Source organism: Dipodomys spectabilis, unplaced genomic scaffold (genome assembly GCF_019054845.1).
Source record: "Dipodomys spectabilis isolate Male_0828 unplaced genomic scaffold, ASM1905484v1 ptg000173l, whole genome shotgun sequence".
NCBI lineage: Eukaryota > Metazoa > Chordata > Mammalia > Rodentia > Heteromyidae > Dipodomys > Dipodomys spectabilis.
Window position 1 is genome coordinate 5,372,733 of NW_024870850.1, and position 24,000 is coordinate 5,396,732.

At 38.0% G+C, this 24,000-nt stretch overlaps 1 pseudogene; it reads right to left on the reverse strand.

Moving 5' to 3' along the window:
• Nucleotides 1-276: 276 nt before the first annotated feature.
• LOC122119944 lies at nucleotides 277-24,000 on the reverse strand (annotated as a pseudogene).

Genomic DNA, 24,000 nt, shown 5'->3' on the forward strand with positions numbered 1-24,000 from the left:
TTTCCAAGAGTTTTCATTTCCTTACAAATGCGGTGGTGTTTATGTTTCCATCAGTCTTTTTTATTCAATATTATGTCACTCAGTGACTATCATATATAGTGATAATTTGGCAGTTGGGCTACTATGGTATCTTTTTTTTCATGATAAAACATTCTTTCTTTTACAACCCTAACACAAAAAAACTATTTGTAGGAAAAAATGGTTTTGTACATGGGATGAAACAATATAAATTCAAAACTTACAGATAAGGGTTAGTTTTATCACTCATCTCTTTTAAAAGTTTATATGAATATCCAGTCAAAACCAACCGGGTATCTCTCTTGAAATGTAATCTCTATGGATTCCAAGTAGACCACAGGCTGCACACTGTCTTGGAATGTCCTCAGAAGGCTCTGTCATTAAACAGGTAACAAAGTAAAAACCTCAGAGTCCTTTCTTTCAAATGGAAGAGGGATATAGAACAGAAGGAACTACTCAAACTTCGTCTTCTTTCCTTGTGGTTTGAAGTCTCCACCTCCTCCTCCTCCTCCCCTGCCTCCTCAGAAGCTTCCCCGGCCTCCAAAGCCGCCCCGGCCGCCTCGGCCAAATCTGCCTCGGCCTCCTCTGCCTCGCCCTCCAAAGCCTCCTCTGCCTCCACCTCGACCCCCGAAGCCATTTTCACCATTGGGCTTGGCCCAGTCCAAAGTAACTTTGTTTCCAGCAATTTCACAATCTTCCATGGCACCCATGACCTCCTTGGCAGCTTCTTCACTGTAGAAGTCTTCAAAACCAAACCCCTTGGAGGACCCCGTTTCCCGGTCAGTTACTATTCTTGCAGGAATAGAACCCTCAAATGATTCCTTTAAGGTGTCTTCAGTGGTTTCCTCAGACAGACCTTTGACAAACAGAGTTTTGGATGCATGTCCTCTGGCATTAGGTGATCTCTGGGTCCTTGCAACTCCAGCCTGATAGCTCTGCCCTCAATTTCCCTTTTATTGCATGAGTTTAAAGCTTCTTTAGCATCTTCAAATGAAGCAAACTCTATGAATGCATACCCTTTAGGTTTGCCATTTGGGTTCTGAAGCACTTTGATAAAAGTTGCGTTCTCAAATACTTCCTGAAGAGTTTCTTCTGTTGCACTGTAGGAGAAGTTGCTTAAAACCAGAGTTTTTGATTCACCTTTGAATTCTTGCCTCTATCCTTTTTCTCCAGTATAATGCAGGGCAATGTTTCATCCATTGACTTCTGCCCCCTGCTTTTCTTCAAAGGCTTTCTCTGCATCAGCTTCTGTCTTAAATTCAATATAGGCAATCCCTTTGTTATTCCCATCATGGCTAACTACTCTGATTTCCATGGCATTTTCAAACACTTATTTCAAATCATCCTGAGTAACTTTGAAGGAGAGATTTTTGGCCAAAAGTGTTTTTGCTGTAGGAACTTTCTTATTATCTCTTCCTTTGGGTTTCTCTAGTTTAATTTCATTGCCAAAGACTTTTAAACCAGTGAGTTCCAATGCTTTTTCTAGGTCTTTAGCAGATTCAAAATCCACATAACCAAATTTCCTGTTTGTAACAGTTCTGACATCCACAACAGTAAGATCATTTTAGCAAAAAGTTCACTGATGGCAGCTTTTAGGTCTGGAACAGATTTGTTTGGATTCAGGTTTCAAATAAACAGATTAAAAGGTGTGGTTGGTTCTGAGCCTTCCACTTTCTGTTTCTTGGCTTCAGGAACTTCCTTCTGTTTGCTCATTTCCTTCTTTCTTTTGCTAGGTGCTTCTTTAACAGGCTCTTTTTCCTTTTCTTCCTCATCTTCTTCTTCTTCCTCATCGTCATCTTTCTCTTCATCATCGTCATCATCATCATCTTCATCCACTTCTTCACCTTCCTCTTTAGCCACACTCTTGGCTTTTACAGGACCAGCTTTTGCAGGTGTTTTCTTTCCTTTAGCTCGTACAATATCCATAGCTTCTTCCTCAGAATCATCCTCCTCCTCCTCTTCATCCTCCTCGTCCTCTGAGGCAGCAGCAGCAGCTGCTGTTTTCATCACTACTGGCTCAACTTCATCCTCTTCTTCATCATCCTCCTCTTCCTCATCACTGTGGTCCTCTTCTTCATCATCTTCCTCTTCCTCATCATCTTCCTCCTCCTCTTCACTGTCTTCCTTTTTGGCGTTTCTACCATTCTTTGCTCCCTTGGCAGGAGCGACAGCATCCCTTTTATCAGGAGTTGCTACCACTACTTTCCCTTGATTTCAACCCATTACGTTTGTCTCACCTGCTCACTTGTTAAGCTGTAGAACAGATTGACCACTCTTGGACACTGTATACTCATGCTCACTTCTTATACTGAATCTAGCTTACTGAGCCCTTGTCTGGTGCCAAGTAGAGTTCTGGGCACTGAGAAATAAAGATATGTGAAATCCATGTTTTCTGTGTGCATAACATTTAACTTTTAAGATGAACACTCCCCTTAATAGGATATGTTTAATTTTCTATTAGAGTTGAGTCTTGTCATAATGATTAGTAATAAGAAAGGTTCCTGGAGATAACTTTGACTACAATAGAGTGGAAAATATTACTAAATTTAAAATAGAAAGCCATGATCTATCATATTACAATTAGCAATACCACCTCTTGAAAGAATTTAATGCACAACTTTTGCATTAACTTGATCGGATGAGGAAAACTAGGAAGAGGTAAAGGATTTCTTTTTGAGTCTGGACTCACCTGTTCCATTAGCAATCTCATTTTCTTGGCTAGATGTGCAATCAAAGCAACAGACAGGATTTCCCTCTTGAGGAGATTTCCTGAATCCAGGACCACAACTCTCACTGCAGAAAGAGTGAGGAGTCTGAGGAAAGGCAGGGATGTGCCAGTGACTGTTCAGACTCATATTGAACACTGCAAAACTCCATTGTTTTAAAGAATGCAATTTTTACCACATTTTCTTGATCTATTCATCTACTGAGGGGCATCTGGGTTGGTTCCAGATATTGGCTATGGTAAATAATGCTGCAATAAACATAGTTGTGCTGGTAGCTTTAGTGTGGTCTTGTTTGTAAACATTTGGGTAAATGCCCAAAAGTGGGATTGCTGGGTCATAGGAGAGTTCTATGTGGAGTCTTTTGAGGAACCTCCATACTGCTTTCCAAAGTGGTTGAACAAGTTTACATTCCCACCAACAATGAAGTAAGGTTGACATTGCCCCATTTGTTAGGAAATGGAAAGACTTGGAAAAAATTATATTAAGTGAAGTAAGCCAGGCTCAAAGAAACATAGCCCCCATGGTTTCCCTTATTTGCAATATCTAGTATATGTATGAATCAAGTGGAAAAGGTCAGATAATGTGATGTTAGGAAAATGAACCCTTAGATATGTATTTTAATGTTTTTTTCTTTCATGCATGTGTTTCTAACGCATTTATAAGATTATTTCTTTGTTGCTTTGTATGTCCCTCCCCCACAGTATAACCCCTGCTTTCACTATATTTGATGTCAGTATAACTTGTGGAGGAGATAGGGAAAAACAAGTCGTTTAAGGATACAGGTGGACCTGTTGCAACAATGAGAAGTACAAGTTGTCATGTCCAAAACAAGCTTTACAACGTCAGTGCGGGGGGGGGGGGGGGAAGGATTGGGACTGGGGGGGTGGGGGAGGCTGGGAAGGGATGTGAAGGGTAAACAAAGGAGGAGGCTGCAATGCTTGGTAAGAAATTTATGCATTATCCTGCCCATGTAATTGTAACCCCTCTGTACAGTATGTTCACAAATAAAATAAAATAAATTAAATAAAAAAAGTAAAGAATGCAATTTTATGCAACTTTTTTATTGTAAAATATACTGTACAGGGGGTTACAGTTACATGAGTAATGTAATGAGTACATTTTTTATTGAGCATTGTTACCTCCTCCTTTGTTTTTCCCTTACCATCCCTTTCTTCCCCACCTCCCCAACAACTCCCCCCAACCCTTGCTGAAGTTGTAAAGTTCATTTTCAACATAGTGTTTTGTACATCTCATCATTACAATGGGTCAGCCTGTATCCCTATTTAAGCATAAAGAATGTGATTTTTAATAATAATATTTTATGCAGGTAAGCGCAGTCAATTTATTGAAATCTGTTATAGATTCCATATTCCATGACTCCCAAGGGCTATGTGCTACCATCTTGGTTTTTAGCCTGTTGAATTACTAAAAGGTATGGGATCTTTAAAAGACTGAAAGTAGTGGTGAGAAAGTAATTTCTGGTGTACAGCCCCATGGTGTTACCATGAATTCATGTCATTATAGGTTGTCTCCTACTCATCTGTGTCTTGGGGAAGAACAAGAAAGAAACCTCCACTTTATAGCATTGTGTGAATACCTGAGACATCTTATCTTTCTTTTCCAATGACCATGACATGAGTCTCTTGTCACAGATGCCTTCCATGATTCCTCTAAGCAAAGATGGTTGAATAGCTCAATTAACCATTAAATGAACCTCCACAGAGGGGAGTAAAAGAAATATTTAAACCACATAAATTAACTTTCAGGTACTTTATCACAGTATTAGATTCCTACTGAAATAATGTAATTTACATCTTATGACAATATTCAAAATCAACTCGTAGAGACACATTTAACTCTTTTGGTTCTGATCTTGGAGTTGAACTCAAGGCCTGGGCACTTGAGCTATTTTTGCTCAAGGATAACATCCCACTATCTGAGTCACAGCTCTACTTCCAGATTTTTTGTGGTTAATTGGAGATAATTGTCTCATAGAGTTTCCTATGGGAGCTGACTCTAAACTGATATTCCCATATCAGCTCTATTAGTTGCTAGGATTATAGGAGAAATTTGCTGGCACTCAACCAGGTGTAAATGTAAAGGGTGACTCTTGCTGATTTGTGCGTCCTTAAAATTATTAGGGTTAGATCAAACCCACCTCTGTAGTTCCAATGGCCCACTCTACTATATCTTCTGATAAAGACAGTTGATTACCGTGTGGAGCATATGGAGAAAACTTCCCTGTTCTTATTGCAAGTTCCAGACCTTCTGGAAAATCCCAAATATTCAGAATGTCATACTCTGGCTCCAATTTCCTTTTCTTGTCCCAAATCACTTGATCTCCAATTGGATTGTAAAGATGGGTGTTTTTCAGAAAAGTGTGCAGCTAAAAGAGAGAACTTATGGTGAAGTAAATTCCAGAGTTAAGACAAAAATCTGAAGAAAGAAACAGTCCTGCTTGCCTTTAATCTCTGATTATGAATTCAAAGAGTAGAGACATCTAATCAAGTATCTCAGAAGAAAATCTACGGAGTAATAAAATAATCACTCTGAAAAATAATCCTTCCTGATCATTCAGAAAAGGAGAAGTAGGACTTTCTTTTAGAGAAATCATTCTATTCCTTCTTGATACAATTACTATTTTATGAATGTCTATTGCTGGAGGTTGCTAAATGTTTAATTCCAAAAGTTGAATGAAACTTGGTCACTTATGAAGATATGGATAATTCTGTACAGTAGGTCATCCTTTGCTTTGACTGAAGAAACTCATAGGGAAAAGCTCAATTTAGGGTTTTCAAAACACTAACTATGAACATGTTAAGGCTATTAGTAATTAAAGGAATTCATGAACAAGTTGCTGGTGGCTTATGGATGTAATCCTAGCTATTCAGGTGGCTCAGATCAGAGAATCATACTTGAAAGCCAGCCTGGGAAGAAAAGTAAGTGAGAAACATGTTTCAAGTGAACAATTCAGAAAAAGCAAGAAGAATTGCTGTGCTTACATGGTTGAGCATTAACCTTGAGCACAAAGAGACTTGGTGATATAGCCCAGGCACTGTGTTCAAGTCCCTCCACTGGCCAAAATTAACTTATAGAAATATGGAATATATTTTATCCTTGTAACTGGCCTGTTGTTTTCTTAACAGCATATTCACACATGTCTAAAGTACCACAAAGACACTGAAACATAAAGAATCATATAAGGTTTTGAAAAGCACCTGAAATATTTAATACTTTAAATCTGAATATAAATTTGTTCAATTTCGTGTGTATAGTAGTTTCTGAAAAAGAAAGGAAAAATTTAAGAGTGGAGAAAATTGCTTCAAATACTGAAATATTCATTAATTTTAGCAACCAAGTTATGTATGACATATGAATCCAAACATAATATTTGTATATATAAACACAAACATATATATTCATATACAGAAACAAACATGCATACAAGCAGAAATATTTGATTTCAGACAATAAGAAACCCCTTTAAAAAGTGCCTTTGCTCATAGTGGGTGTACTCCAACCTAGAAGAACTTACCTGTTCAGGGGAAGGCACTGTTTCTTTTCTATTTCCCAATGTTTGAATTTCTGTTTGATGAAGAAGTATCTCATAGAGAGCCTGGGCCACAGCATACACAGCATTGTATATATTGTAACTGTCTGCAGATATTGTCATGTCAAAAATGCGCCCAGGCAAACAATCCAAAGAGGCATCCTGAGCACAGTTGTCCCATGTCACATAGTCAGACTCAGAATCTGAGCAATTAAATGACAGAAACCACAGCCTGGCAAGAAAAATGTCTTCTGGGTGTTTTGAAGGCTTAACTGCCTTGACAAAATCTGTGAATCCAGAAACTTCAACTGACGGGGTGTAAAAATCAGAGGTACATACAACGAGCCTAACATGAAATATCTCCTCCTCATGGTAAAATCCCACTGAGAGTTCATGATCCAAACTTTGCCATGTATAAAAATTTGCTCAATAAATATTATTAATGCTATCAGGGAATCATTATCACCATATATGATGAGGACATTTGCTGAAGATAGATTTATCTCACTATGAACTGCAATGAGTTTGAATATATGTGACATGTCTTGGCTTAAGATCACTAGCTCATAGGCTACACAAACTCTGTTCTTGGCCATCTCTTCTTTCCATTCAGCAAGAACCCATGGACCATTCTCAACTTGTGAGGTCAGCAGTCCCACCCAGCTCCAGCTGAAGTGAAGCAGTAAGAACACCATGGCAGTGGCTATCGATGTGTCCTTTGGGGACATCTGATAGAGAGCAGGAAACTTGTTATGGTCACTCAGGCCATGATCAAAAGGCTCAAAGGTAAACTAAAGGGAAAGAAAATTGGAAACTCTATGAATGAGAAGATTGCCATGCATCACAGTTTCAGTGTTGGATTCTGTTAAGAACCAGTTGAAGTATTTAGAAGGAAGGTTTTGTTTTAGTTTTTGAAAAAATAATTTAATAGTTTTTTCAAAGTTGCACAACATATCAATTGTCTTGTAATTGTCTCTTGATACTTTTCACTATTTCCATCAATCTTCTCATCTACATCAACCTGACCCACCCCTAATTCCATTTTTAATATGCTCATTTGATATTATGTTTCTTTTCGCCACCCATCCATTCCATATTCCTTTGCATTTTTCCCTGTTAAGCACCACTTAGACAAGATATGCTTCACCTTTTTTGGTGTTTTCATTTTTTGTGCTCTCAGTAGATCAGAAATGATAGACAATATGCATAACTATATAACTATATTTATAAAACTATACATACAGTGTACATAAATTCTCTGTTAAATCACAAAAAGTACAATATATAATTCAAAAATTAACAAAAGGAAGGAGTGGGTTTGGAAATGTGGGTAAAAATGGTAAATATGGTAACATGGTTCAAGAGACACTGTATTCATAAACTGCTCTGTTCAATGGCAACAGTTCATACTACTACCAAAAGAAAATAAAATTTTAAAAATGTATAACACTTACTGATGACACTGACTGTACAAGGAGCTGAGAAGGTTCTACCATTGTAAATTGTGTAGACAAATGTTAGACATGATTTTTATGAAGAGGAAAAATTATTAACATATCTAGTAATTTCCATAGAAAAATGGAAAATTAAATATTCAATTTTCAAATTATGGGAGGAATACAATGTAGTTGCCATTTACATTTGTATGACTTTAATATCTGAAAATATTTTTATTTTTATTTTTGACAAGGTGATGTATAGAGGGAGTACAGTGATATTAGTCAAGTAGTAATTACATTTCTTGTCAAATTTGTAACCCCATCTTATCTTACAATATTAAACAAAAAGTTTCATTAAAAGTTAAAGGAAAAGATTTCATTATAACATGTCTCTACATTCAGTTATGGATTTGATCAGAGCCCTATATTAATTGTGTGTGTATGTTTTTTTCTTTTATGCTCATCATCACAGATTTTTGCCATTATTCTAAAGTAGCTTCTCATAATCTATTTTAAACCCCATAAGTACCTCAAAATCTGTAGCAGACAAATGAAAATTCATAATCCAAAAGTCAATACTCACTATTATGGAACTCACTCAATAAACACTGAAATCTCTAAAGGAGAAGGGAAGAAGCAGTTTCAATAAACCAGGAGAATAAGGTATACAATGGCAATGTTGAGACATGGTCTGTCAACAATGACTGGGAATGCAAACTCTACAAATACAAATTGGAATACCTGAATGAATAAAACCCTAAGTCCAAAGGATAGTTTGATTCCAAGAAAGTCAGTTGACCATCAATGGCCTTCAGTGAGAGTAAGAAAGGAATGTAAGCCACGTCCACAGAAACATAGGTTGTATGATTTCTTTGAGTATAGAATACACCTAAAAATCTACAAATAAACAAACCAAATGGTGAAAAAACAAAACATCAGGGGCTGGGAAGTTGGCTCAGGGATAGAGTGCTTGTCTTGCATGTATGAGGTTGGGTTGGATTCCTCAGCACATTAGCAGAAAAAGCCAGAAGTGGTCCTGTGGCTCAAGAGGTAAAGCACTAGCCTTGAGGTGAGGGGCTGAGGGACAGCACCCAGGCCCAGATTTCAAGCCCCATAATCAACCAAAACAAACAAACAAAAAAACAACCCACCAAAAGCACTTCCACATGATAAAATATACAAGTCTGTAGGCATTCCCCACAGTGAGATCAAAGGAGAACGTACTCAGGAGAGGAACAAAAAGGGGTAATACCTATGTCCATCTGAGCATATAAAATAACATTTGTTAAAAAGAACTTAGGAGAGTGGGAACAAGATGGCTATTTTCTTTATTGCTGTTTTGGTGAGCATGGAGTCACAGAAAAAGGTGGAAAAAAGGATGTTCAAATGCAGCAGTGGTACTCAGTAGACACTATGTTGGAAATAAACTATAGACTTTGTGGGTGAGGATGGGAGGGAAATATAGTGAGTGAAGTGGTGACATTGTTTGAAAAGAAATATTCTCTTCATCTTACTTATATGTAACTGGAAACTGTCCGTACATCATCTTTATAATAACAATAAACAGTACATCAATGGAGAAAAAAAGGAATGGAATAAGGCAGTCCACACAAATGAAAGGGAAAAGAAAGCAAAAGTATCCATAACTTATCACATTAAATAGACCTCAATCAAAGCAATTAAATGTGCCATGTTTGTAATGCAATGATGAAGCAATCAGATCAACAAGATGACATAACAATTGTAAATGAACATAAACATATTATCAAAGCAATTGACTCTATGTAAGCAGACTTTGAGATAATCCTCAACACATTTCCATAACATGGAAATGAAATAAATTCTTTTTCAATCAGAAATAAAGCCTTTAATTTAATTAAAACTATTCAATGTAATTAGAATACATGATTATGTAACTTATTTTTAAGGCAAAGAACAAGAAGTTTACTAATCTTTGGAACACATAAAAATGAAAACAGAAATAAGAATCTACACATATAGAAAAAGAACAATAAAAGGATACTGTAAAACCTTTGCTGAAATCAGGAGTAGTGGTTCTGTACTAAGGAACCTATGCTTCATCTCAAGGAACTAGAAAAACAAAATTAATAGAAGGAATAAAATAATCAAGTAGAAGAAAAAGAATTAGAGACTAAAGTACAAAGCCAATAATCAATAAAGCAAAAAGAAGCTTCTACAAGAACAGGATTGTAAAACTGTAGCAAAAATTCATGAACCACAGAAGGGGAAAGAAACAAAATTTCACATATGAACCCACACTTTCCATTATTCAGCATGCTAGAAGCAGTATGATTAAAAGAGCTATATTACTGAAGATTCAGTACAGTCTACTCAAAATTCTTATCATTTCCTTCACAGAAACAGAACAAGGAAAACTGAATTTTATGAATAAGGAAATCCTCCATTAGTCAGAGATATTTTAACACAAGAGCAACACAAAAGCATCCCCCTGCCTGTTTTGTATTTATACTGCACAGCCATAATAGCAGAAAGCATTCTGATTAAAACAGACACATGGATCAAAGAAATAAAAGACTGAAAAATAATTGCAAATAATAGATATCTGATTGTTGGAGAAGGTATCATATAATACAAGGCCTAATCATGACACTCTTAGCAAGGGTTCCTATTGAGAAACTGGGCCATTCATGTGTGAAACACTAAATCTAGACCATATATTTTTTCCCTCAACATTTTTTGGTTCTTAATAGAAACTTGCAAATAATAGTGTAAATGAGGGGAAATATAAATACAAGTCAATAGCTCATAAAACAATAGGAATAATTATTCTCTGAGTAAATGGCAGAATCAATTGTCTCATTGACAAGGTCCTAACTTTCACTCCAAACACTGGAAATGGAAAGTTACTGTGCTTGCATCCAAATGAAACGTTTCAGCACAATGAACACAATGGTGGGACAGGCTAATGAACAGCTAAAAGTCTTGCAAGCACAAGTATTATAAGTCTAGGACAAACAGAAAAGGTCAAAATCTATGTACATATGACCATATAAGATGATGTTAAGTGAAATGAATCCCAAGATAAGGAAGCAAGTGTTTTTTTCTTTAGTGCTATTGTTTTGAACATACTTATTTTGTACTATGTGGTTTTTGTTTCTTTGGTATGTTCCTCCCCCATGGTATAACACCCATTTTCACTATATTTGATTCTGGTGCTCTGCATCTTCTATATATACTTTTCTAATTCTGCAGTGAGGGGAGGGAAAAATGCTTAAATAGGGATACAGTTTGACCCATTGTAACAATAACATGTACAAGATACTATGTTGAAAATGAACTTTACAACTTGTTGGGGGGGGAAGGGAGGGCAGAGTTGGGGAGTTTTGGAGGGAAAAGGTGGTAGGGGAAAAACAAAGGAAGAGGTAACAATGCTTAATAGGAAATGTACTCATTACCTTATTCATATAACTGTAACCCCTCTGCACACTATTTCTACAATAAAGAACATATTTTTAAAAAGTCTTGCTAGAGCTAAATGCCTTACAGAGGATGAACAGCATCATGGAAAACAGTTCTAAAAATTAAATACCAGAAGAGAAAAAAATCCAATTGTGAAAAAAGAAGTTAGAAATTAGAAATAGAAAATCACAACAAACACATGATATTCAATCATGTGGACAATAAAGACCCATTGATTATTCATTAACCCAGAGGGAAAAATGCAGTTTTGGCAATGGCATATAAAAATTAAAGTTTGGCAATTTTTCAAGAAATTAAAACTATCTCTCTTGGTGGTTTATAGCTGCAATCCTAGGTAATCAAGGAAACAACAGATAAGGATCCTAAGTCAAAGCAAGCTGTCACAGAAAAGTCCATGGCACATTTTATCTCCAGTCAATCAACAAGCAGTTAGAAGCAGAGGTATCCCTCCAGTTGTAGAGTATCAGCTTTGAGATAAAAATGCACGCAAGTAAGCCAATCACCAGTGGCTTCTTCCTAGCTACCTCAGAAAAGTGAAAATGATTAGAAGAAATTAAAGATATAGAAGAGAGAAAATGATGTGTGCCACGATGTGAAAACAGGTATAAATGAGAGAGTGAATGTAATCAAAGTATGTGACATGTAGTGTGGAAGTACAACCTGGATAAGATTCTTGGCACAAAAAACATTTTATCAAAATTGGCAAGCAACAACTAACCTTAGTGCATGTAGAAATTAGTCAAATCTCTCACCTAGTTATATCTAAATGCAGCGCTCTATTTGTCTTCAAGAAAACCTTAATCAATTAATATTTTTTTATTTGTAGTCAATAGCATGCATAAAATTTTATTAACCCCGACCAGACTTTCCTTTGTATCTTGTGGTAGCAATGAAACATCCATCAGCTGAAATCATGCTATTCAACATGTCTATATTAGCACCTTAAAAAATACTTGAATACATTTTCAGAATTTAAGAACATGAAAATCAGCTAAGCATGGGTAAATCGTGTGGAATATAAAGAATAAACTAAGCCAGACAGTATTGCCTCATGCCTTCAGTCTTAACTACACATGAGACTGAGACCTGAGGATCATGTTTACAAGACAACTTGCTCAAGGATGTTTATGAGACTCTAATGTCCATTTTACTAATAAAACATGCCAGAATTGGAACTGTGGCTAAAGGGCTAGAGCACTATCCTTTAGCAAAAATGTTCAGGTATAGCACCCAGGCTCTGAATTCCCAGGACCAGCAAGAGAGGAATAAAAATTCAACAGTGACATAAAAAATAAGGACATGTATCTTCAAAGCACAGACGAAAGTAATTCTTATCCTGTGATCTCTACTCTTAATTGTGGGCAGCTGCCTCCATCTATAGTTGTCATACTAGCACTTCAAAAGGAATGCCAGTGATAGAGACAATAACATTATCTTTAGCAATTGAAATCAGATCATTTGCTAGGAGTTCTGTGGAGTCATTTTTCTTTTGTTTTCTCTTTCTTTTACTATAGCCAATTGTTACTGAGACAGTGTTACAAACAAAACTTCAAGACGATGTATGTGCACAAGTAAAGAAGAACTCATCTTGGGCACATAAAATTCTCCTCCAAGGAATGAATCATAACACTCAGCTGCCTGATAACACCTCGGTTGTGGAACATATCTGACATGAAACAAGGCTTGACTTGGAACAGTAAATTTGCTTGTGTACACTAAGAATGTGTGTGTGCATTCATACCATTCCTAGGTCATGTGCCTGGGTACTGTCCTTGAACTTTATTGCTCAAGGCTTGCACGCTGTCTCTGGAACCACAGCTTCATTTCCAGCTTTTGACTGGTTAATTGGAGATTAAAGTCTCACAGATTTGCCTGCCTGGGCTGTTGTCAAACCTCCGTTCTCATAAATTTGCCCAATAATTAGTTAGGTTTACAGGCATGAGCCACCATAAGAAATTTTAACAAGATTTGCAAAATATAGGTGTTACTAAACAAATTTCTCAGGTTACTGGCCTAGAGTGTAAGGAAATGTAGTTATACCATTTTAATAAAGAACTCATGCCAGTGACTCAGGTTGATTGTAGTAACATCACTTCATTTTCCACAGAGACAGATGAAATGGAGGAGACACAGCCACTCTGGAGCAAAGTGAAGAACTTACAGGCCTGGAAAGGAGAAGCTACATAGAAGGAAAGAGTCCTCTCCTGCTAGCTGGGAGAAAATCATTCAACAGGAAAGTAAGATAACATACTGAATCTGAGCTCTTCCAGATGCAATAGTTATGGAGGTCACTGTAGAGGGACAGAGATCATTGATGTGTACACCCAGAGTCCCCTCACTCATCAAATATCCTCAGAATAAAACAGTAAATGGAAATAAAATATTGAATTACTTGCACCTTGTTCTGTTCTTTACTGGAAGCATGGATGTTACTGTGATCTTTTCCCAAAGAGTAGAGAGGGAAAATCCCAGCGATCATCACATCTCCATCCATGTGTGCTCGGTGCTTCATTGTAGAAAAGAAGCTAGTGCCAGCCAAGGACTTGACAGGGAGGAGAAGATAGAGAAGGAGGAGTGTGAAAGCTAAAGGGCACATCCTTGAATCCTCTGCCAAACAGAAAAGCTGGCAGGAAGTGAGACCCAGAGTTTCAGTTATGTATATGTGCATATGTATCTTTTTATTGACAGAGATCTACACTATAACTCACCTCTAATCAAAGCCTCTTCTTAGTCGCCAGAAGTAATGTATAAGAGTGTTCCCAGGGGCTCTGCATTTGTAGCCTTACATCAGGAAGAAAAACGTGAGTTAGAAAACGTTTTCAGATTTGCCTTCTTCACTGCAGGTGCTGTGATTTCATCTAAGACCACAGATAGTGAGACCCCAGAGATGGAGTTATCTTGGTTGGAGTTTGTCCAAAGTCTGTGTCTAGACTATTTGCATGAAAGTTATTTGGGATGATGCAACTGGATTGCATGGGATGATATCATGTCATGTGAATGGTGAAGTGGCCAGAAAAAGTCTATGTCTCTGAGTTGTCAACTAAAGTTATGAGAGTACTTAGAGGATTGATTCACAGACACCATATCCAGGTAAACATCCTCTTTTGTAAATGTTATGTCAGTTTCAATGCCATAAAGATACAAGCAGAAGGCTTTCCACCAACATAAACTCACTAATGAAGAAAAACACCTCTGTACACACTTGTCTGCCACAGCCTTCAAAGATGTGTAAGGGAAATTCAATCTACCTTTCCCTCAAAACCTTCTAACTTTTGAAGCTTTCTTCCAATATCTGGCCCCACTGGGTAACAGAGGCCATATTTAGGGCTCTTGAATTCTCCGAGGCCTCAGGATTTGTAGATGTATAAGTCCTATAGGCCTCCAAGAGACATTCTAGAAAAGCAGCAGAGGACTCACTGGGGAGCTGTATACTCTCACTCACCTTAGATAAATTACTTGGCTTCCTAGCTTCTGCCCATAGCCCTGCTAACAGAGTCTGGCAATAATTGGTAAGCATCTGCTTACCTTGATTGCTGTTATAATTCCAGCTTGGGCAAGTCAGGGGAAAGACTTGCTCCAAAAAGTCTGGGTCATCTGTGGGTAAACCATCTAGTCCAAGGACCACCTTCAAGGCACTGTGCTGCATTCACTCCCTTTCATCCAAGGTGAAAAGCACCTGTAAAAGTTGCTGACAATCATCCCAGGTGGACTGGTGTGTAAAAAATACTATCTCTAATAAAGAGATGAGCCCCTTGGATTTTTTCAGAGAAGGATAGATTATACTGTTTCCCATTACACAGACCACTAATTATAAAGGGAACATACACTAGAGTGTACTTGCCCACCATCTCCTCCATGCGCTTTTCTCAATGGTAATGAGGGGACTGTACCACCTTGTACTAGCACAGTCTGGTACAAGGAAAAACTTCTGAGATGGGAGGCAGTTAACATTGGAAGTGGTGATGACAGAGTGGGAAGGAGAGTACACTAGTTAGTCTTCCTTTAGGGGATCCTGTAACACTGGGGGAGAAGGTTTTTCAGTTATGAGAACTTTAGGCCATTGTTCTATCCTAGAAAAAAAGCAGTAAGCAGAGGTATATACAAGAGATGGATAGAGTTATTATCAAACACCCACAGACAAATAGCCACAGTGTCTGTGGAGAGTGTGCATAGGTGAGGTACTTCACCTGGAGAATTTTGGGAAGTGACCTTTTCTGCTTGACTCATACATATATTAGATATTGTAAATTAGGGAAACCATGGGACCTATGTTTCTTTGGGCTTGGATTACTTCACTTCATATAATTTTTTCCAAACCTTTCCATTTCCTAACAAATGGGGCAGTGTCATTCTTTCTGATGGAAGCATAGAATCCCATTGTGTATATATACCACATTTTCTCGATCCATTCATCTACTGAGGGCCATCTAGGTTGGTTCCATATCTTAGCTATGGTAAATAATGCTGCAATAAACATAGTTGTGCTGGGAGCTTCAGTGTGGTCTTGTTTGTAAACATTTGGGTAAATGCCCAAAAGTGGGATTGCTGGGTCATAGGGGAGCTCTATGTGAAGTCTTTTCAGGAACCTCCATACTGCTTTCCAAAGTGGTTGAATAAGTTTACACTCCCACCAACAATGAAGTAAGGTTCCCTTCTGTCCACATCCCCTCCAGCATCTGTTATTGTTAGAGTTCTTGATTTTTTCCATTCTTACTGGGGTGAGGTGTCATTTCAATCTTGGTTTGATTTACATTTCTTTTATGGCTAGGGAGGTTGAGCATTTCTTCACGTGTCTATTGACTCTCCTTCTTTCTTCTTCAGAGAAGTTTCTCTTTAAGTCTTTAGCCCACTTATTTATTGGACAGTTGTTTCTTTGAGGATTTGTTGTTGGGGGATTTAATTTTTTGAGTTCCAAGTATATTTTAGATATGAGACCCTTGTCCGTTGTATGGCTAGTGAAGATCTTCTCCCAATATGTAGGCTTTCTATTGATCTTGGTAGCTATGTCCTTTGCCATGCAGAAGCTCTGCAACTTCATGCAATCCCATTTGTCCAACTTTTCTTTAATTTGTTGTGTTTCCGGGTCTCTATTAAGAAAATTTCAGCCTGAGCCAAGGAGACCTAGGATTTCTCCTATTCCATCCTGTAATGTTTTCAGAGTGTCTTCTTTGACTTCGAGGTCTTTGATCCATTTGGAGTTGATTCTGGTGCAGGGTGATATATAAGGATCTAGCTTTAGTTTTCTACATGTAGTTAACCAATTTTGCCAGCACCATTTACTGAAGAGGGTGTCTTTCTTCCATTCTGTTATTTTAGCTCCCTTATTGAAGATTAGTTGGCTATAGGTCTGTAGGTTCATTTCTGGGTTTTCAGTTCTATTCCATTGGTCCCAAGGTCTGTTCTTATGCCAGTACCAAGCTGTTTTGATTACTGTGGCTTTATAGTAGAGTTTGAAATTTGGTATTGATATTCCTCCAGCAGTGTTCTTTCCGTTGAGGAGCATTTTTGCTAATGGGTCTTTTATTGTTCCGTATAAATTTTTGGATTGTTTAACTTCCAGCTTCTCCTCTACCATCTTCCTGGAACTCAGTAAAGCCTTTAAAATATGGGTATTGGTATCTGTGGACACTTTTTCATGGTAGTCAGAGGCATTCCCAACAAAAACTGGAACCTCTCAGGTAACAGTAAAAAATGTACTCCATGAAATAATTTCTCAATTTTGCTTAACCTTAGCAGTGGAGTCTGACAGTGGCCTGGACTTCATGGCCCAAGTTACTCAACTTTTAGATAAGGCCCTAGGAATAAATTCCAAGTTCCATTGTATTTATAGACTTCAGAGTTCAGGGGAGGTGGAAAGAATGAATAGGACCTTAAAGGAAACTTTAACTAAATTAGTTACACAGACTGGCCATGACTGGGGTAAGCCTCCTCTTTGCTTCCTTTGAGCAAGATGCACCCCTTATGTTAGAGGATTCACTCCCTTTGAAATAATTTATGGTAGACCATCCTCTTTGGTTCCTAAACTTGGGAGAGTTTTATTAACAGAAATGTCTAAGCACAATCTTGTAGAGTCCCTGCAGGCTTTGCAACATGCTCTTTTGCATGCCTCTCCTTTGGTAGCAGAGGCCCATCCGCATCCTGAGAAAAACTGCATCCATTCTTTCCTGCCTGGACAGCTGGTGTGGGTAAAAGGCATCATGCTTCTGAATTAGAACCCATGTGGCAAGAACTTTACTCAGTAGTGCTAACTACACCATCGGCTATTAATATTGTAGGAAAACAGCATTGGAAGCATCAATCTCAAGTGAAACAGGCAGTGGAACAATATCCAGAGAAGGCTGCTAGATGGACTGTTCAGAGACACTCAGAGGATCCCTTAAAGATAAGACTTACCAAGTGTTAAATATTGTTAACTAGTGTGTTTATATAGTTTGCTCCTATTGTGTGTTAAATCTGCATTTTTAAGACTGTTCAATGCAGGGAGAGAAGAGAAAGTTTAGGATTTGGTTCAGAAGGAATCAATGATTTGATTGGACATGAAAACCAGTGGAGAATGTAATACTTGTGGGCCTCAATAATCAGCAGGGCCCAATCGTCAGCATGGCCTGTTGGCCTGGCCTGCTGGAGGGGGCAGGCCATCAATAGGCAAGCTTCACCACTCCACAGACTAAGCCATCTGGCAGAGCAGGCTTTCAGAGGCTGACATCACCACCCCATGGGGCACTGCCGCAGGGGCATGCCATGCTGCTGAAAGGGGTGGGGAATGTTGCAGAAGGAATGGGGCATGCTGCTGAAAGGGGTGGTCATGCTATTGGAGTGGTGGAGTGTCGAGCCCCACATGGTGAGCTGAAGAAGTGATTGCACAGTGGGCAGCTTGGGGGAGGAGCATGAATGGCAGTTGGAATACAGTTAATGGAAGAACCATTAGGAAAAGACCATTAGTTAGTTAATTAGTTAGTTAGTGCAGAGGGAGGAGAGTAGTAGGAGTGGAGGGAGAGATGGCAGGAGGGAAATGCCTGCCAGAGCAGAGCAGGGTAGGCCTGTGGAGGACAGGGCAAACCTTGAGAGGTCATTTGGGGTTTCTCGAGGAAGCTATTCAGGGCCTCCTTAAGGGGCTATTTGGGGCCTCTTTCTGCTGTCATTTGGGGCTTCCTTGAGGGACTATTTAGGGCCTCCTTTGGAGGTCAGTCGGGGTTTCCACTGGAGGCCATTTGGTGCCTTCTGCTAGAGAGGCCTGTAGAGAGTACTACCTGGAGCAGAGCAGGGCAGGCCTGTGGAGAGTGGAGAAGCCTGCAGGGGAGGAGGAAAAGCCTTTCCCGTTGGAGGTTTGGGGCCATGGAGCTTTGGAGATCTGAGGTTTGGAGGTTTGCAGACCGGCTATTTGGTAGATTGCTACCAACTAAGAAAGGTTAGTGATTCAGGAGTGTCTATTGGAGGCTTGAAGATTTGGTGGTTGAGGCTGCTCTTGGTTCTGGGTACATAGCCCAGAACAAGGTAGGCTCAAGATCCTTTTCTGGTGTAAAATAGTGTAAATAAACTTTTGTCCACCTTTCACTGTCTGTGCCTCCATTGATTGTCTCACCCTCCGGAGGGCAATAGTGAATCTATTGTATTTCAGTTAATTCATTTAAATACACTTGCATACCACCCAAGCTTTTACTTTAAAAACTAATTCTAACTTCCATACATAAAGGAAAATGTTCATCCATTGTTTCTCTGGGCCTGACACTTCATTTAGTATACATTTTTCCAGGTTTTCCATCTCATTATAAATGGTACATCATTCATTCTTATGGATGGACAAAAACCCATTGTGTACGTAGTCCACATTCTTGATCATTTTATTCATTGAGGGCATCTGGGCAAATTTCAGACCTCGATTATAGTGAACAGGAATTCAATGAACATTGTTGTGCTGGTAGCATGATTATATCCCAGTTTTTAATCTATTGGTTAAGTGCCCACGATTGGAATTGCTAAATAATAGGGCAGTTCTGTGTTGAATGTTTGTTGTGGTTCATGTGTTTGAGCCATAGTGCCACTTCTGGTTTTGTAGTGGTTCATTGGAGATAAGAGTCTCTTGGACTTTGCTGCCTGGGCTGGCTTTACACCACGATGCTTAATTCTCAGTCTCCTGAGAGCTAAGATTTCAAGTATGAGCCACCAAAGAGTGGCTACGTTTAACTTCTTGAGGAATGATAATAATTGAGGAATAATGGTTTTTGAGGTACTCAAAATTGTTATTTTGTTGTTCATACTGTGAATTTGCCAATTTTCTTTCCTACCACCAGAGGGCAGATATTTGCTTTCTTCCCTTCATCAGACCTTGCTACTTTGTGCTTTCCCTTCATTCAAGCACCATGTTTAGTCTTTTGAAGAATCTCCTATTGCTTTCCAGAGTGTTTTTACAAGTTCAAATTCCCACCAGCTGTGTAGTAGTGTTCTCTTTTGGCCACATCCACTCCAGCATCTGTTGTTATTAGATTTCTTGATTACAGCCATTCTAACTGAGATGAGGTGGGGTATCAATATTGTTTTGATTTGCATTTCTTTGATGGCCAGAAAAGTTGAGCATTTCTTCATGTATCTATTGGCCATTCTTATTTCCTCTTCAGAGAATGTTAATGAGGGGATTGTTTCTTTGAAGATTTGTTTGGAGGAATTTAATTTCTTTAGTTCTAAGTGTATTTTATATATGAAGCCCTTGTCTGTTGTATGGCAAGTGAAGTTTGCTTCTCCAATCTGTGGGCTTTTCTATTGATCTAGCTAGCTTTGTCCTTTCCCATGAAGTTCTGCAAGTTAATGCAGTCCATTTTTTTTCATTGACTTCTTTGCTTTGCTTTTTTTCAACAGTTTAGCCAATTTCAGCATCTACATTCACCCTCCTCCCTCCATTTAGTGCCTCCCAATGACAGCCCCTCAGTTACATTCATATTACTCATTTGAAGTATATAATAACTCTCCAAAGAGCTCTCACTGTGATGTCATTCATGGATATGTTATACTTTCACTGGACTCATACATTACTCTTCCCTCATCTCTTCTACCTTGCAGCTTTCACTTAGTTATCCCATATTCATACATATATATCATGTAGTTTGATATTATTCACCCTTTACAATTATTTTTTCTCTCTTCCCCATCCAATGGTACTATGATTACATGCAAATTCTGTGTATGCACAGTATGTACTTATGTGTATGTTTAGGCCTAGCTGTCCAATATGATGAAAAACCTGTGCCCTTTGTCCTACTGAACTTGCCCCTCACTACAAATGAGGCTTTGCATATCCACTCATTTTCCTCCATATGTCCAAAATCTCATTTTTCCTGGAGGCTAAGTGTTAGGGGTACCCAATCAGGATATACCTAAATAGACGTATTTAATTGAACCCCCATTACAGTTATTTACTTTTTTATTTTATTGTAAAGGTGTTATACAAATGGGTTACAGTAATGTGAGTAAGGTAATAAGTTTATTTTCTGTCGAACATTGTTATCCATTTCTTCATTTTTCCTCCATTATCCCTTCTCTCCCCCATGCCTCCTTCCCCCCTGTCTCGCTCCATAAAAATTTAAAGGTCATTTCCAACTTAGTGTTTTGTAAGTATCATTGTTGCATTGGGTCACTCTTTGTTCTTGTTTCAGCATTTTGTTATTCCCTTACATTCCCCAAATCAGATAAATGTATATAGAACACACAGGGTATCAGAATCAAACACAGAGATTGAGTAATTGTTCGTTCTTTCTCCATAATGTCTAGGCTATCTTCATTCCCAGAGGTTCGATTTTCTGCATGGTCTAGCCTACACTCAAGACATTCTACTTTTTTTTCCCCTTCCTTCTAATGTGTCCATTTTGATGTCTTGAATTCCTTTGTTGAAGCTTTGTTTTAGATCATGTATGGAGTTCTTTACCTCCTTGATTTAGTTTTCAGTGTTCACTCTCAAATCTGTTTGTTTAGTGGCTGTAGTTACATCTAAGAGAAAAAGTGTTGTATAAGATTACTGAAAGTGTAACTCAGGAAAATTTAGCAAGGATTACAAAATTCTATGCAAAAATCACTGAAATCACATATCCTCCCAACAATTCTGCATTGTACTCAATAATATAAAAATCAACTGTATTAATGAAATTCTTTAAAAAAAATAAAGAAGATAGTCAAAAGTTTAATAGAAACTGGTGAGTATTTTCATTATAATATTGATTAGCATACTAAGGGAGTTGAAAATTAATTACATTTTCATTTGTTAAACATCATGCCCTCAACTAAAGAACAAATACAAAACATTTTTGCCAAATATTGTTATATTGTCAACAAGAGATTTAATTTATAGAAAGATATGGTAAGTTACATAGCCATGTATTTATTAGAAATGTAAATGTGAGAAGAGGTTTGAAGTCACCCTGGGGAGGAAAGTGTATGAAACTTTTATTTTCAGTAAGAGGCCAAAGAGCTAGAAGTGAAACTGTGGTTCATGTGGTAAAGAAACATTGAGTGAAAAAAGTAAAGGACAGTATAGGTCCTTATGACAAGTATGCATAAATCAATTGAATTTTTATCAGAAGAAATATATAAAGAACTCTTGAACAGACAAGAAATGAGTGCAATTGTGTCTATATCTCTTAAAAATGTAATTCTGTAAACATAGAGTAGAGCCCACTAAATCAACCTATTTGAAACAATAAGTATCCTTATCAAGAGTCCTGAAATGTGAAAATTAAAAAAAATCCTGTTTAACAAATTGTAAGAATAAAATAAAATAAAAATATATCCAGGCAAGAAGGGGCTTACTATTATGGATGGGGGACTTTAATCTTAGGAGAAAACTCAAAAAATCTTATACATTGTAATCTTAAATCAAAGTGTATTTTTGTAACACACCCAATCATTCTTAAGTTATAGGAGGGAAGCAGTATGAGATGGAAGAGGAAGACAAAGAAGGAGATAGAGTTAAATAGAAAGGGAGACTGGGCCAGAGAGAAAAGTCCCATTAAAGAGACTCAGGATAATTTCAAAAGGTGACATAGTGAGTAGAAATGTACAAATATTGAACAAAAGAAAATCTAAGGACATTAAAAGATGTAAATTTATGAAGGGGAAACATTAATTAAATGGTTTTGAGGACTCTATAGCATTGTGGTGTGCACACAGGAAGTTAACATACAGAAAAATTTAGAGGAGTTATTGAGAAAGACAATAGATAACCTTACCTGACAAGCAGAAAAGATCAAAAGCTACGTACATATGACCAAATAAGATGATGCTAAATGAAATGAACTCCAAGATAGGGACACAAGAGGTTTTATCATTTTAGCTGTTGTTTTTAATGTGCAGTGTTCTTTTTTGTTTCTTTTGTATATTTGTCCCCCATGATATAACCCCTGTTTCATTGTATTTGATTCCAGTGCTCTGCATCTTGTATATACATTTTTCTAATTTGAGGAGGGGAATGGAAATACCAAAATGATGAAACAAGGATACAGTTTGACCCATTGTAACAATGAGATGTACAAGACAATATGTTAAAAATGAACTTTACAACTTGGTGTGTAGGGAGGAGTTGAGGAGGTGGAGAGAAAAAGAATTAAAGGACAACAAAAGTGGGGGTAAGGATGCTTGATAGGAAATGTACTCATTACATTACTCATGTAACTGTAACACCTCTGTACAGTATCTTTACAATTATATATATGTGTGTGTGTGTGTGTGTGTGTATATATATATATAAAGACAACATAGAAAAGATTTCAGGAAGAGGGATAAGATAATTAAGTGCAGATTAAATAGGAAGAAGCAAAAATATAGAAGCAAAATTCCACTTTAAATTGGGATCACCATCACATGTGATTATCACTGCTAGGAAAATTCACACTAGCACCTTAGTCTCTGAAGTAAAATTCTATGATACAAACTATGAAAAGAAGAGATAATTACTGTAGATTTAGATCAGACCTTCTGTTTACTAACCAAACCCATGGGCTTAATCTTAAGAATGATTATTTCTACTACTATGTCTTTTATCCCTGAAGCCATGGAGAGAATTTCTGTTTGGCATTAACAAGATGATGTAACACTTTGGAACAAAAATGCAGCCTAGGAGCCCTGCACTAGAGGCCAAGATGGAGAAGACCTCCACAGCCACCATGACCTTCCCCCTGGCACTGTGATAGACAGGAAGGAAGGTGAGTCACACACTGCAGAACACCAGCATGCTGAAGGTTAGGAACTTGGCTTCATTGAAGGTGTCAGGCAGATTCCTGGAGAGAAAAGCCACAGTGAAACTAGCCATGGCCAGGGAGCCCAGGAATCCTAGGACACAGTAGAAGGCAGTGAGGGAGCCCTTGTTGCAAAGAATGATAATATGGCCATGTTCAGAGTGTGCATCTGTGTCCACAAAGGGAGGAGAGATTCCCAGCCAGAGTCCACAAAGAGTCACTTGGATCAAAGTACAAATGGGAATGATGAAGTTAGGAGCCCCTGATATCAGTAGCCACCTCATACTTCTTCCTGGGGAAGTGGCCTTAAATGCCAGGACCACAGTCAGTGTTTTGTCCAACACTGTGGAAACAGCCACAGTGAACACAACCCCAAATGTGATCTGCTGCAGGATACAGGTGACTACGTTGGGACGGCCAAGAAAGAGCAAGGAACAGAGGAAACAGAAGATAAGGGAGATGAGCAAGATGTAGCTGAGAACCTTGTTATTGGCCTTGACAATGGCAGTGTCTTGGTATTTCAAAAACATTCCAAGAACAGCAGCAGTTAGCAAGGTGAAGCAAAGAGCCATGCAGTCCAGAGCCAT